Source organism: Mercurialis annua, linkage group LG1-X (genome assembly GCF_937616625.2).
Source record: "Mercurialis annua linkage group LG1-X, ddMerAnnu1.2, whole genome shotgun sequence".
NCBI classification, from domain to species: Eukaryota; Viridiplantae; Streptophyta; class Magnoliopsida; order Malpighiales; family Euphorbiaceae; genus Mercurialis; species Mercurialis annua.
Genome location: NC_065570.1, coordinates 32,664,052 through 32,677,401, shown reverse-complemented (window position 1 = coordinate 32,677,401; position 13,350 = coordinate 32,664,052). Strand labels below are relative to the sequence as shown.

Genomic DNA, 13,350 nt, shown 5'->3' with positions numbered 1-13,350 from the left:
CCGTAGTATAAATTGCTAGACTTAGGTTGGAGTCTCGGTTGCCCCCGAGCAGTTTTCTGCAGGTTTAAATGATTATTTGATTTCCGCGAGGCTTGCTACGGGTTTTGGTACAACCATACCCATACCCTAGCGCCGGTCACGATTCATGAAATTGGGTCGTGACAAACTTGGTATCAGAGCTTTGGTTTCAAACCAAGGCCTTATGCATGTTATGTGTTTATTAGTTTGGTATGTTAAGTTGATGCCGTGTCATAGGAACTACTGCGGAATTAGGATTCGTGTCTTGTCTTTTGAAACGTCATCTTTTGTTTTAAACCTTCTACCTACACCTATAGGAATGTTGTGTGTCGGTCATGTTTAACTTGATATATGTTGTTATGATGTTGTTTTCAATTGAGTGATTACTTGTTGGCTTTCGTGCCTTTGATGATTTTAATCATATTGGATTTCTTTTGCCTTGTTGGTAAGTATTGTTGGATTTGGCCTCAATCATTAATTGTTTAAATAATAATATGTTCGGCGTTGGCTTGTTTTTGCTTCCAAAGGATTTATGTGTTAAATCTTTATGCATGTTTTGTGGCTACACGTTTGGTCATGCATTGGTTTCAAAGTTTTATTGAAAAAATTATTTTGATTTTATTTGTATTTTGACACGAGAATTGGAAGACAAGTCTGGTTTTAAAAAAAAATGTGTCATTTTAGTTATTTTTTCAGTAAAATGAATTTCGCGTATTTCAGAATGTTACGTTTGGTTTGGTGTTGACAAACGATTGATTTCAAAATAATATTTTTATTGATATGTATCATCGTATTAAGGATTTAATGTTATTTTTTTTTTCACCATGTTGTGGTATGTTGACCTTTGAGGTGTCGTTGGTCATATATTTTATGTATGTTATGTTTGGCTGGAGTACGTGTCTACAGAAAGTTTGTTGAATATTTGAGTTGATGTTTTTGTTTTGGGTATTTTGAGTTAGGTTATTCTGAGCTCCTATTTTGAAGGATACTTAACTGCATTTTTTCCGGATTTATAAATGTTTTGAATACATTTTATAAATGGTTATTTTGTGTTTGACTTGGGTCATCCAAATTTGGGAGTTAAGCTTGGTAGTTAAACTAACTTGGCTAACTTTATGATTTTATGGATTATGATGTTTTTGGAAATATAACCATTGTTTTATATAAAGAAAGTTTTCTGAAAAAGTGATTTTAAAACCGAGGAGCTCAGCCAGAACTTGAAAACTATTGCGAATTGATTTATGTTTCAAAAGAGTTTTTGATACGCACCTTTTAATCTATGTTATAGTGTAGGTTATTTTGTTATGACGATTCTGAGTGTGCTGTAGCATATTTTGTTTTGATATTTGAGATATCTTTCAATTATATGAGTTGTGTGCCATGCCTATAGAAAATTGAAGATCAAATAGGATGTTGCATGCTCATTTCTTTTGATAGCATATTAGTTGCCTACCATGTTTATGAATTGTTATATGGCAAGATGTTTGTGTTAAATGAGGGTTTAGGCATGCTTTGGTGATTTATGGTTAAATGGAAACCATAACTTGTTGGTGTTGTTCCGTGTTAGTATGCCTCGTATACTTGTTAAGTTTTGGTGTGATAGTTGTTCTATCTTGTTTGTCTCGTTGTGCGGATAACACATGAGGTCGTTTCTAGCAGGCGTTGCTTTGGCTTAACCTTAATGATTAATATTGATATTTGAGTCGAACCTTTACTTAGCCCCTGTGTTTTATATTATTGTTTTGTTTGGTTAATGTCTGGTTTAATGTATCGATTTGTGGATCGAGGTCATTTGGGAAGTGATATCGAAGAAGATGTGACTATCGGGATTGGTTGGTGATTTCTGATTATCCTAGATAAGGACATTGAAAATTCTGACCCGAGAAGATAGATCGGTGTACTAATACACTGGTTCTTACGTCATGTTGGACGGCGTGATGCCGGAACTTAAGGTGAGATTTGTAGATACAAATATTATGTGTCGTTTCTCTTTAAGTTAAGTTTGAATTTGGTTGAAGTTTGATTGAATATTACTTTTGCATAAGAGAATTTAGTGGAGTTATCGGGTTGAACTGTTATGATAGTATTGTATGATTTAGTGGATTGCAAGTATGGAATTTGAGAAATATTTTGAGGCTACCGAGCGCACATCTCACAGAGGGTAATGTCTAGCAAATGTTTTATTGAGGAATTGATTTCAAATGAAAATTTGTTAAAATATTTGAAATATTTTTATTACGTAATTGTGCCCAGACATATCACGAACATGCATTTTTGTATGTCACGAATAGGGAATTGCATCGAGCATTAAGTATGTTCACTAAATAAAAAGAAAATAAATAATTGGTACATGCATTATAGTACACGCATCATGTGCATTGAAAAGATTAGAGTTGGATGCAACTCTTTGGGGATGAGAGATGTCATCACCCTGGCGCACAATTATGTAAAAATGAATTTTACCGATAAAGTGGTTTTGAGGAAAAAAAAATGTTTTGGAACAAACTCGCGAGTCACATAATGATAAATGTATCTATAAAGTTGATGGATTTCAAATGGTTTTGAAATTATTATTTTTACCGAAAGATAGCTAGACAAATACTCTGTGTGATTGAGGTAAATTAAGGACGATTGCGTTGCAATGATCAGTTCTATGTTATTTGAATAATTGTGTTTCGTAGGAATTAGTATTGGATATAAGGTTGCACTCGAGTTATTGTTGTAATAAGTGTGATAGGATTTTGAGGTCGGATGAAAGGCTTACGTGTTAGCTTCCAATTTATGATTTGAGGGTTGTGGGATTAAGCGATTTGGTTATGCTCTACGTGTGTGTATACGCCGTAATTTTAAAAGAAGTTTGTTTTTTAAATATTTGAGTTTGTTCAAATGTTTTGGTTTACTCATATAGAGTTGTGTGAATGAGGTGATTTTCATTACAAATGTTTTTTTTCCATTTTGAGAAAAGCATAAAAAAATTTAGCAAGTTTGATTTAAAGAGAATAAATTTTTTGTCAATTGAACGGTTTCACAGATTTGCAGATTTTATTTCAATGTAAGGTGTAACTGCGAAATTCAAAATACAAATATTTTTAAAATTTTGATGTGTTTACAAACTAGAGGATTTTTTTTCTCGCAACGGTAAAAACATTTTAGTTTTGAATATAAAAGAGGGTATAAGTTGTTAGAGTCTTTTAAAAGAGAAGTGGAAAATATAAATAAAATGTTTTGTGCTTTGGAAATTTTGTTTCCTGTAAGTTTGACTTGAGCATAACCAATGACCCGGTTAATGGTGAATTTGATCTAGATGATCTTTCGTTTGCGAGGTTACAGTTATATTTGGTGGATTAATTTTGAGAATTTCAGTTTGGTGTGATTATATAAGTTAGCTGATTCGAGGTTCGAGAATCGTGGTAAATAGGTTTCGCCAACTAGGGTTGGTTGGTCGATTTTTTTTGATTGATGATATGATTATGAAATGTTTAGATATTGTTTTATCGGCTGTTAAACCTTTTGTGTGTGCCACGTGATATTAAATTTGTGTAATATATGTGGGATGTGGTCAATGTTTAGTTACCGTAGGTAGTTGTAGGCTTTATACTTTCGAAAGATTGGAAAAGTCTTTCTGGATGGTTTGTTGTTTAACAATTTGGAACTCTGGTTATCATGAGTTAAATTGGTGTACTCTTGGAGTGTTTGTGATATCGTGAGTCTGATTCATTAAGGTTGTTCGTCTTGTGGAGAGTCATATCTAGTCGATATATTAGACTTGGTCATTCATTTGCTATAACGGGTTATTTAAATGTTTTTGATATGGGACACTTGGTGTCGAGTTGTTATATATGCATGATCTTTATCAGTTGGGATTTCAAGATATTCCTTTAGTTTCAATTGAGTTGGTCATTCAGTTGAGGAGTGCACTTAGGAGTCAGAGCTCGTTATGCAGAATTGCTATATTTTTTATCCTTATGATACATTGCAATTATTCCTTGTTTGTTTATTTCGGTTGTTATGTGCGCTCTATTTCGTTGTTTTGTGCATTTATGTTTTGTGTTAAAAATCGAGGACGATTTTGTTTTTAAGTTGGGGAGAATGTAATACCTCGTATTTTTCTCGTTATGTTTTTACTTGATTTCGGATTGGTTCTTGCATTGAGACACCTTGATTGAGCCTTGTTTTGTATCTTGTATGTTACACATATATCGTGTGGGTATTAGATATTGATTCGATTCATTTTCGGGTATTTATTGAAGTTGTTTTCCCATATTTTCCAAAACTGGCATGTGTTAGTAAAACGTTGATATCTCACAATTGAACGGTCGGATCGGGCTCATCTTTGGATATATTGTTCCTAAGAGGATTTACTAAAATCTGGTCGGTTGGATTGTTATTTGGAGGTTTCTAACTCTAAAACTACCCTTTAAACCGTGGGCTTTAATTGCAGCCCAAGTAAAGCCCACAGGAGTCTATAAATAGACCCCTTAAGTTGTAAACCCTAGCCCCCATTAATCTCCAAACCCTAAAAACGAATTTCTTCACTCAAAGAACTTGATTTCTTCTTTCTAACAAGTCCGGATGCGATTCATTCCGCTAAGAATATGATTTTACATCCTACTCGCAAGATCTACGCGATTTCTACGTTGTGTTCTTCGTTGGAGGCTTGTGGATTAAATTAAATTCGGTCCAGCCCCTTGAACCTTGGGTTAATACATTATTTATCTTATTGATCATCATCCTTAGGTATTGTTTTCATATCCATTTGATTCATGAATTCATTGCTATGTTATTTTGCCTAGAAATGCATAATATAGGATTTTAATGAAGTGAATTGTTGCTATTGTCATGCCATGCTTATGCTACTGAGTTTGTATGGATAAAATGATGGTTTGTACATATATAAACTAATGTTACATGTTTTGAAAAGCGTTTGGCATGATTCATCAATGTTAGGATTTTTCTAGCAATTGTTGTATTCTAATTGATTTGGTGGTTTGAATCTATGAAATTGAGATTCTATGCTTAGGTTACTGATATGTATGATATGTTTGATGGATTTGATGTTTATAAACTGATCTTGTTGGTTGTATCAACACTTTGGCATGCTCTCGATTGTTTTAGCTGAAATTGCGTAAAATGGTGAATTTGGGTTCTTTAAGAGTTGTAATCGCATAAATGTTTTGCGATGATGTACCTACTGTTCTAAGATGATATATATGATGTTTATATGATTTAGGATCAGTGGCTATATGATTTGGGTTGTCGAATGCATGGTTTGGTTTGTTTAGCATGTTTAGGCAAATTCTAGCGAAAATGCGTTATCGATTGTTTAAGGGATGTTGGCATGAGTTTAGATCTGAGTTGGTTTGGTATTTTGAAATTATGTATGATATACTACTGATCTAAATGAGTTTGGGAGTTTGAATTATAAATGTTTTGGTACGTGTTGGCTTAGTTTGCAAACTAGCTAGTTTTACGCTAAAATGCTTTGATTTCAGATTCGATGCTTTGTAATGACTTAAGATCTGAATTACTTTCATATTATTGATTATGGCATGTATATGAACTGATCTAAGGTGTTTTGGTTTGGCGATTCATGTTTGGTCTAGTTTTGGGCTAAGTGCCATGAATTCTTAATTGGCTTGATGTCGTGAATAATATATTAATTGATTGCAAATGTTTTGCTATGACATGTGTTATATAAAATGTGATTATTAAGCATGATAGGGCTGTTGTATATTGGTGTTTTTCTTATTTGGTTGTGTTTGTCCTTTGCGAACTTTTATCGAATTATAATCATGATGCTATACTTGGGTTTTAATGTTTAATTTGAATTCCCTTATTTCTCTAAATTGAAACTTTGGTATATTTAAATGATTCCGGACTTTAAACGAATTGTTTTACTTTGGTTGAATGTTTGGTTCGGGTTAGACTTGGGTCGCCCAATTCGTGAGTATAGGCTTGGCAGTTGTGATAACTCGGCTAGCTCACCACTTTGGTTTAAACTTGGTTTTGTGATTTTAACTAAGTTATTGAAATGGTTTTCCGGATTATGTTTTAAAAGTGGGAACTCAATTGGACTTGACTATCGTATGACTTTGGTTATGTTGAATATGTATGATTACTCTACTTCGGTTAATGCTTTGACATTTTGGCTAAATATGTGTAGTTATATATTGATGGTGTGTACTTTGGATTGGTTGATATATGTGCTAGTCTTACGTGTTGTCTAGTACTCTCTAGAGTTAGGGGATGATATTAATTATGTTTTATGCCTTCTTTTAGACACGTCGACTGCTCGTGCTTCGGAGTCGAAACAAGTTTAGTTGCTTGCCAGGTTTTTCACGTGGATTTGCAAGCAGTGAGTTTATATCTCTATTTACCTCTTTATTAAGCAAATGTATTATTTTGTATATATATATATATATGTATAAGCAGCTTTTGAACTGTTTTCGGCATTGTGGATTTGATTTGGAACGTGCTACTCGATGGGCATCATCGGGACTGCGTGCGCACCGGTAATGATTATGGTATTGAGGTAGGTTTGAGATACGTCTCACCTTAGTGAGGGCACCGGTGGAAGATACGTCTCCTGGGCTCACTATTTATTAAGTGATAGTCGGGGATCGGTTATTGAGATACGTCTCACCGACACGACAATGGATTTAGAATTGTGGTTTAGGGTTTCATTGATAATCCATAATGAAAATGTTTTATTAAACGTTTTAAAGGTTTTTAACTTAATAAATGTAAATGGTTATATAAACTCTACTCAGTAAATCTGACCCCGTTGTTTTCCCAAATTTTCCAGGTTTATGATTTGAAAGCTGGTCCACTCCGATTCTTTTGATTCCTCGGAGGTTTTTATGTTATTTAAACTAGTTTCTGTTTTCAAACTCTTAGACCGCAGTAGAACTAGTTATTTATTTCATTTGATACTACACTTTGGGATTGTCGATATATTCGATTATTATATTTGGCATGATTACTCTGGATTACGATATTGTTATATATAAGGCATGATGTTGAACATTTAAGATATTGAAGTTATTTATATTAGAACCGTAGTATAAATTGCTAGACTTAGGTTGGAGTCTCGGTTGCCCCCGAGCAGTTTTCTGCAGGTTTAAATGATTATTTGATTTCCGCGAGGCTTGCTACGGGTTTTGGTACAACCATACCCATACCCTAGCGCCGGTCACGATTCATGAAATTGGGTCGTGACATAACATGACAAGCATATATCCATATTCAAATCTAAACGCAAAAACGGCATATCAACGCTTAGGCGATGCATCTAAACATAAGCCAAACATCTTAGACATAAACAGAATATTTATGCATGCGTATCTCGTCAAACAATCCTATTGAACGTCCTAATAGACTCGCATCCTAGATAGGAGAGTTGAAATTTTTTAAAATCAAACGAAAACCGATCAAAACATGACTCGAATCTTATGTGCTGCAGTAGTTCCTAGGTAGACTCACACACAAAGCAGTGGTATCCTGGACCAACTGCTCTGATACCACCTTTGTCACGACCCAAAATCGAGGGTCAAGACCGGCGCTAGGGAACGGGAGTGGTTGCTCCGGAACCCGTAGCAAGCCTAAAAACGAGTAAATTTTTTTTTTTCCGCAAATCAAACACAAAATTATGCACAAAACGTTTTCGGGAAAACTTCGTAAAACAATATTTCATAATCGTCGAAAACGTTCTTTCATAACCGATGCATAATCGATTGGAACTAAGGTCTTACTCTGCGATAACATAACTCAGCATTGCCTTGTTCCGAATCATACAATTTCATACCAATTTCATTCATAGACAATTGGTGAAATATCAAACGGGTAAAAACATAGTTTTATAAATCGTATATATATATATATTTTATAAAATCAGAGTTAACAGCTGGATCTCGTTCGGTATAAACAATCAAATATAGACTGACATCTACTGACTACTGCAGCGCTACGAATTGAAGCGTACTTCAATACATACTTTATATGTTGTAGACTTCCGGAACAAGAATGGAAGTCCATCTCTTCAAATACTATCACCTGAAACAAAACACTGTTGGGGGGTCAGACAACGCTGAGTGAGTTTACACGTTACTAATGGTGTTATATAAAATAACATCGCATTTAAAAATAAAACATATATAAAAGAACATAATATATATCAAGTATTAGATCCGATCGAAACCTTAATCTTAAACTCATACTATTTCCTATAAATATCCTACTCATACTGTATCCGTTCATATTATATCGAATCATTTTGATCCAAGTGGTACGGTCCCGAGATAGTTCAACCGAGTTACTCGTTACCACGTGACATAGTCCCGAGATAGTTCAACCGAGTTACATCATGTCACTAATTAATCCCAAGATGTGAGTCCCGAGATAGTTCAACCGAGTTACTCACTAGATACGGGTCCCGAGATAGTTCGACCGAGTTACCTCGTATCTACCAAACATAATCCTCCTCATTCCCAAACATAATCATCATATAATGAGCTCATATAAAACATTTTTAGATACCAACATCTATTAATGCTAATTCTATGACTGACCGGACACTGGTAATCACACAGCATATTGACGCCCAATAGGTAGCTCGTTTCCTTGGATCACTATACTAGTTTTATTTTATAAGAAATAAACATTCAATAAAAAATAATAATCATTATGAATAATAATGCTTTATGCGATGCATTAATAATAATGATAATAAAATAAATAGCTTTTATTAATAACACACAAAAGTAAATTGTAAACTCACCACTTGCTAACCATAATCTTCGAGAATTCGTAAAACGGTATCGCGTTCGTCACGTTCCGAGTCCCGTTAGTAATCGTCTCGCCGGGTCTACGAAAATTTGATAATTGCACTAATTAATAATAATCTAACTAGACTCACTTATCTAAAAATTGGGTTTGTAGCCAACTTTGGCTATCGAAACCGCTTATTTAAAATAGCCCATACTCAAAACAAATTGGACATTTCCATAGTCCGTAACATCGTCTACGACTTTCATTTAGATTCAAACTTCATTTGACGTCTTTAATGTTTCCAAAACTTTCCTCAAAGTTAGCCTCTTAAATTGTTTCTATTTAATTCATGTTTTTCGAACATCTTTGAGCTACTAAAACTGTTACTTAGAGTCATCCAAACTCTAAATAAAAATAACATTCCTAAATTTTGGAATGTCACCTACAATATTCATTGAAACCTTATTTTGAAAATAGCGCTCGGAAGTGTCGGAAACTAGCTCGGAAGTCGCTACCCCGGACTGTTTTCAAAACTGCAGAAAACAGCCCTATGGGCTGCTGTCTTTGCAGCAATTCTGCAGCCTTCTTTCCACTGTTGTGGCAGCAGATATACCATACTTCTGTTCTCAATGTTATAACGAAGAAAACGACACCAAAACCGACTCATTCCGACATCCTGTTAGCTCACAATCTTATTTCAAAGTTTGATCCTCGCTATGTTTTAATCCTTGTTTTAACTCACAATTTCTCACTTACATTCAAACTTTAGCATTAGACTTAAACATCGTTTTAATTATCCATATACTAACTTTAAATCAACTTTAAAAATGTATCTTATACAAATTTTTCATACCTCTAAACTATCTCTTAAAATTATTTTAATGTGGACTTAAACCGTTGTAAACAATCGTCAAATCATCGTCAAACTTGCGCCTTTTAACTCCAACTAAAAAAACACATGAATGGGGACCAAACGAGCCTCAAATTTACGCTTCCCACGACGGCCGAGGGCTGCGATTGCAGCCCTCAAAGAGCTGTTCGGCTCTGCTCTCAAGAGCAGTGATGAAATCTGCTCTCGGCAGAATTCTGCCTTCGGCAGAATTCTGCTCATGAGAGCAGAATTTGCTGCTCATTGTGAGCAGCAATTGCTGCTCACCGGAGCAAATTCCGACCATCGGAATCTCACTCCGATGTGCTCTTAAGGTCAGCCAAAGATTCATCCATTTATAGACTCAAAATCACAATCAAACCAACTCTCAAACTCACCAACATACAACCATTAAACTTGGCTTTAACCATCAATTATATAGCATAAACCACCATGTGATCATCAAAAAAACCAATATTTCATCAAACCTTAACTAGATAATGAGAGTTTTTACCTTGATTTACAACCCTTAGATGGTAGATATTTATTTCCTCAATCCAACGCAACAAAAACCACTCCAAACCGTTATCTACATATCAAACAATCATGGTTTCAACATCAATTTATAACCCTTAATATAAACAGCCCCAAACCTCTGAAACCCTAACCAAATTCGAGCTTCTTACCTTGAATTGATGGCCAAGATTTGTAGCTATCGTCTTCCTCTTTCCGTTGCCGCAAGAATCACGTAAATCGGATAAGAAACGAAGCTTTGGTGAGGTTTAGAAGATTATGGAATAATGAAGATGATGAACTCTTCTTCTCTCAAAGTTCTTGCTGGAAATGAGGTAGAAAATGAAAAAAATTTCATTTGCAACACTTATGTATAGGTTGGAAAAATACTCCTCTTGGTCCTTTAAGTTGCCACCTCCATTCGTTTCAATTTCCAACTTTTCTTTCGTCCAATTTAATCCATTAATCCTTTAACTGTCCGATCTCGATAAATTCCGTATTATTTATATCCAAATAAATAATATTATTCCGCTACCTCATTACTATATTTTCCGATAATTTATTTTAATAACTTTCGATTTAAACGCTCAACTTTTAATTTTTCCAATTATATTCCAAAATGTTATCATAATTAAACGGAACTTTGACGATTATTCTTTATTGATAAATAACGGACTCTATCGCATTATTTATTTATCCGGGTCTAAATAATTTATTTATGTCCTTTTTCTTTTTCCGATAATCAAAATTCCGTTTAATAAAATGCTTTCATCCAATTTCTATAAAATTAAATCTTAGCTCCTTGAATTTATTTTACGAACTTTATCGTAAAATTTATTAACTCGGGACTTACCATTTATTTTATTTAATGTATTAATTATCCTTTAGTCCCGCTAAAATCCAATTCATCGAATAATAATTTATACTTAAATTATTATTTTACGATAATTTTGGTAGACCCTCTTCGGTCTAATTTCCTATTTCTCGAACTTAATTCCAATGTCCTTGACTTAATTCTTGCACTTATGCCCCGTGGCATCTTACTTTGTACTTTTAAAAGTACGGGGTATTACAGTTATCAAATCGATTCATCGTCGAGAATTGAATAGTATAACATAGAAAGATCGTTTATCCATATCGAATTCAAAAATGGCTTGGATTCTTGATTCAATTGATAATTTTTTCCATTACTTTACTTTTTTTATTTGATATTTATTTTATTAATATTATCTTTCCTTGCTAATGGAAAGTATAGAATATATTAAAAAAAACTTCAATGCGCAATTTGAATTTTAATGAGATAGATTGTTTCAAATTCAAATTTGTAATTGAGATTGCACAAAAGCGAAGCAAAAAAAAAGAGACTTTTCAGATTTAAAGGATTCTATTAAAACAATTTGTATTTATTTTTTATGGTACATACAAATAAATACAAATTCTATTTGTGTATGCGTTACCGGAAAAGATATGGTACTCGATTCGATTTCATTATTCATTATATGGGTTGGGAATAATAAAAAAACCCAAACTCAGTATAAGTATAGTATCTTTTTGAATCTTCAATATAATGCTACCAATAACTGCACTAATCCACATATATGTCTATCAACCAGTACTAGTTAAAAAAAGGAAAATTCCCATATTTGTATTGACTTTGATGAGAAATGTAAAACGAAAATAAAGAAAAAGAATAAGAAAGATCCCCCTGGAAATGAAATTAGGCTATTTGTCCCCCTTTCGCAGAAAAGAAAAAAATGCATTGATGTATTTTTTATTAGATTATTGGATTTTTATCCGTCGGGACTGACGGGGCTCGAACCCGCAGCTTCCGCCTTGACAGGGCGGTGCTCTGACCAATTGAACTACAATCCCTGGGAAATGCAAAAAGTTGTACATCATATATATTCTTATGATTTCATTCAAACCATTTCTCTTTCAATTTTACTATTTAGGTTTTAGATTGGAATTACCGCGTTGTTGTATATAACAGAAGGGGGAGGGGTATATTTATATTGATGATACACACTTTAGTGATAAAAGGGGCAGAGATTCCTAAACATCTTTTCGTTATTTCAAGTCAACGCCGATTGATAATAAAAAAATCTTTCAAATGTAAAGAAAAAGTCTTTTTTCTTTAAATTACTCTTTTTCTTAGACTTTGTACTTACAAATCCTGATCTGAATCTAGATCATTAGCAAGATCGGAATTTGTGAGAAAAAAAAGAAATAAAACAAATTAAATAAAGAACATGTAAAGATATATCCGAAATTTTTACTTTTTTTCCCTATGAGGCATTTCGAGAGAACAAAAGAACAAAGGGGTTATATCATATCATGGCGGATCAGTGAATTATTGGGCCGAGCTGGATTTGAACCAGCGTAGACATATTGCCAACGAATTTACAGTCCGTCCCCATTAACCACTCGGGCATCGACCCAGGAAGAAGCAATTCCAGACTTAGTAAGAATCCATGATCAACTTTCTTTCGTAATACCCTACCCCCAGGGGAAGTCGAATCCCCGCTGCCTCCTTGAAAGAGAGATGTCCTGAACCACTAGACGATGGGGGCGTATTTGCCCGACCGCCGGCATACTATGCTCATAGTATGAACAGTTTTTTAAAATTGTCAATATAACAAAATGGTATGACTAGAGTCGAAGAATCTTTCCGCCCTTCACGATTTGATAGATTTTTGTGATTTGTATATTCACTATTATCCATTCTAAGAATAATAAATAAAATAGAATTAATAAATTAATAAATTAATAAATTAATAGATAATCGAAAAGAAAATAGAAGAACAAATAGAAATAATACAAAAGATTCTTTCAATGGGTCTGCCAAAAAGTAAGAAAATCGGGTTAACTCGATTTTCTTTCGCTTTCGTTCCAGTACATTAATTAACTCCGTGTTAAAATAAATAGGCATATCTCTCTCACGCTAAACCAGTAATTTAACAAATGAGAAATTTAGATTTAGTAAGAGGGATAGGCATCAACAAGCTATCTAATTTCATTTTAAGAATTCGGTTTAGTGGACAAATAGAATCTTTTCATTACCGATTCGCTCTTGGATCTATGTTGAATTACTAAATACATGTATCAATCAAATGAATTTCGGTAGTGAATTCAATTAGGTTCGGTCTTGATAAATCCATTTGATTGATATTTATCAAATTCAATAT

The 13,350-nt window shown here is 33.8% G+C and overlaps 2 long non-coding RNA genes and 2 other non-coding genes across 4 annotated transcripts; 1 reads left to right on the top strand and 3 right to left on the bottom strand.

Moving 5' to 3' along the window:
* Positions 1–4,490: 4,490 nt before the first annotated feature.
* On the top strand, positions 4,491–7,049 carry LOC126666241 (uncharacterized). Its single transcript, XR_007637839.2, has 3 exons — positions 4,491–4,755; positions 6,298–6,373; positions 6,824–7,049. It is a non-coding gene; the product is annotated as an uncharacterized LOC126666241 (long non-coding RNA).
* Positions 7,050–7,664: 615 nt separating this feature from the next.
* On the bottom strand, positions 7,665–11,214 carry LOC130014671 (uncharacterized). The gene is made up of 4 exons (XR_007637836.2): positions 10,339–11,214; positions 10,167–10,241; positions 8,795–8,881; positions 7,665–8,083 (listed from the first exon to the last, which is right to left on the bottom strand). It is a non-coding gene; the product is annotated as an uncharacterized LOC130014671 (long non-coding RNA).
* Positions 11,215–11,963: 749 nt separating this feature from the next.
* TRNAD-GUC (transfer RNA aspartic acid (anticodon GUC)) lies at positions 11,964–12,037 on the bottom strand. The gene has a single exon. It is a non-coding gene; the product is annotated as a tRNA-Asp (tRNA).
* Positions 12,038–12,519: 482 nt separating this feature from the next.
* On the bottom strand, positions 12,520–12,603 carry TRNAY-GUA (transfer RNA tyrosine (anticodon GUA)). Its single transcript has one exon. It is a non-coding gene; the product is annotated as a tRNA-Tyr (tRNA).
* Between the last annotated feature and the right edge of the window lie 747 nt (positions 12,604–13,350).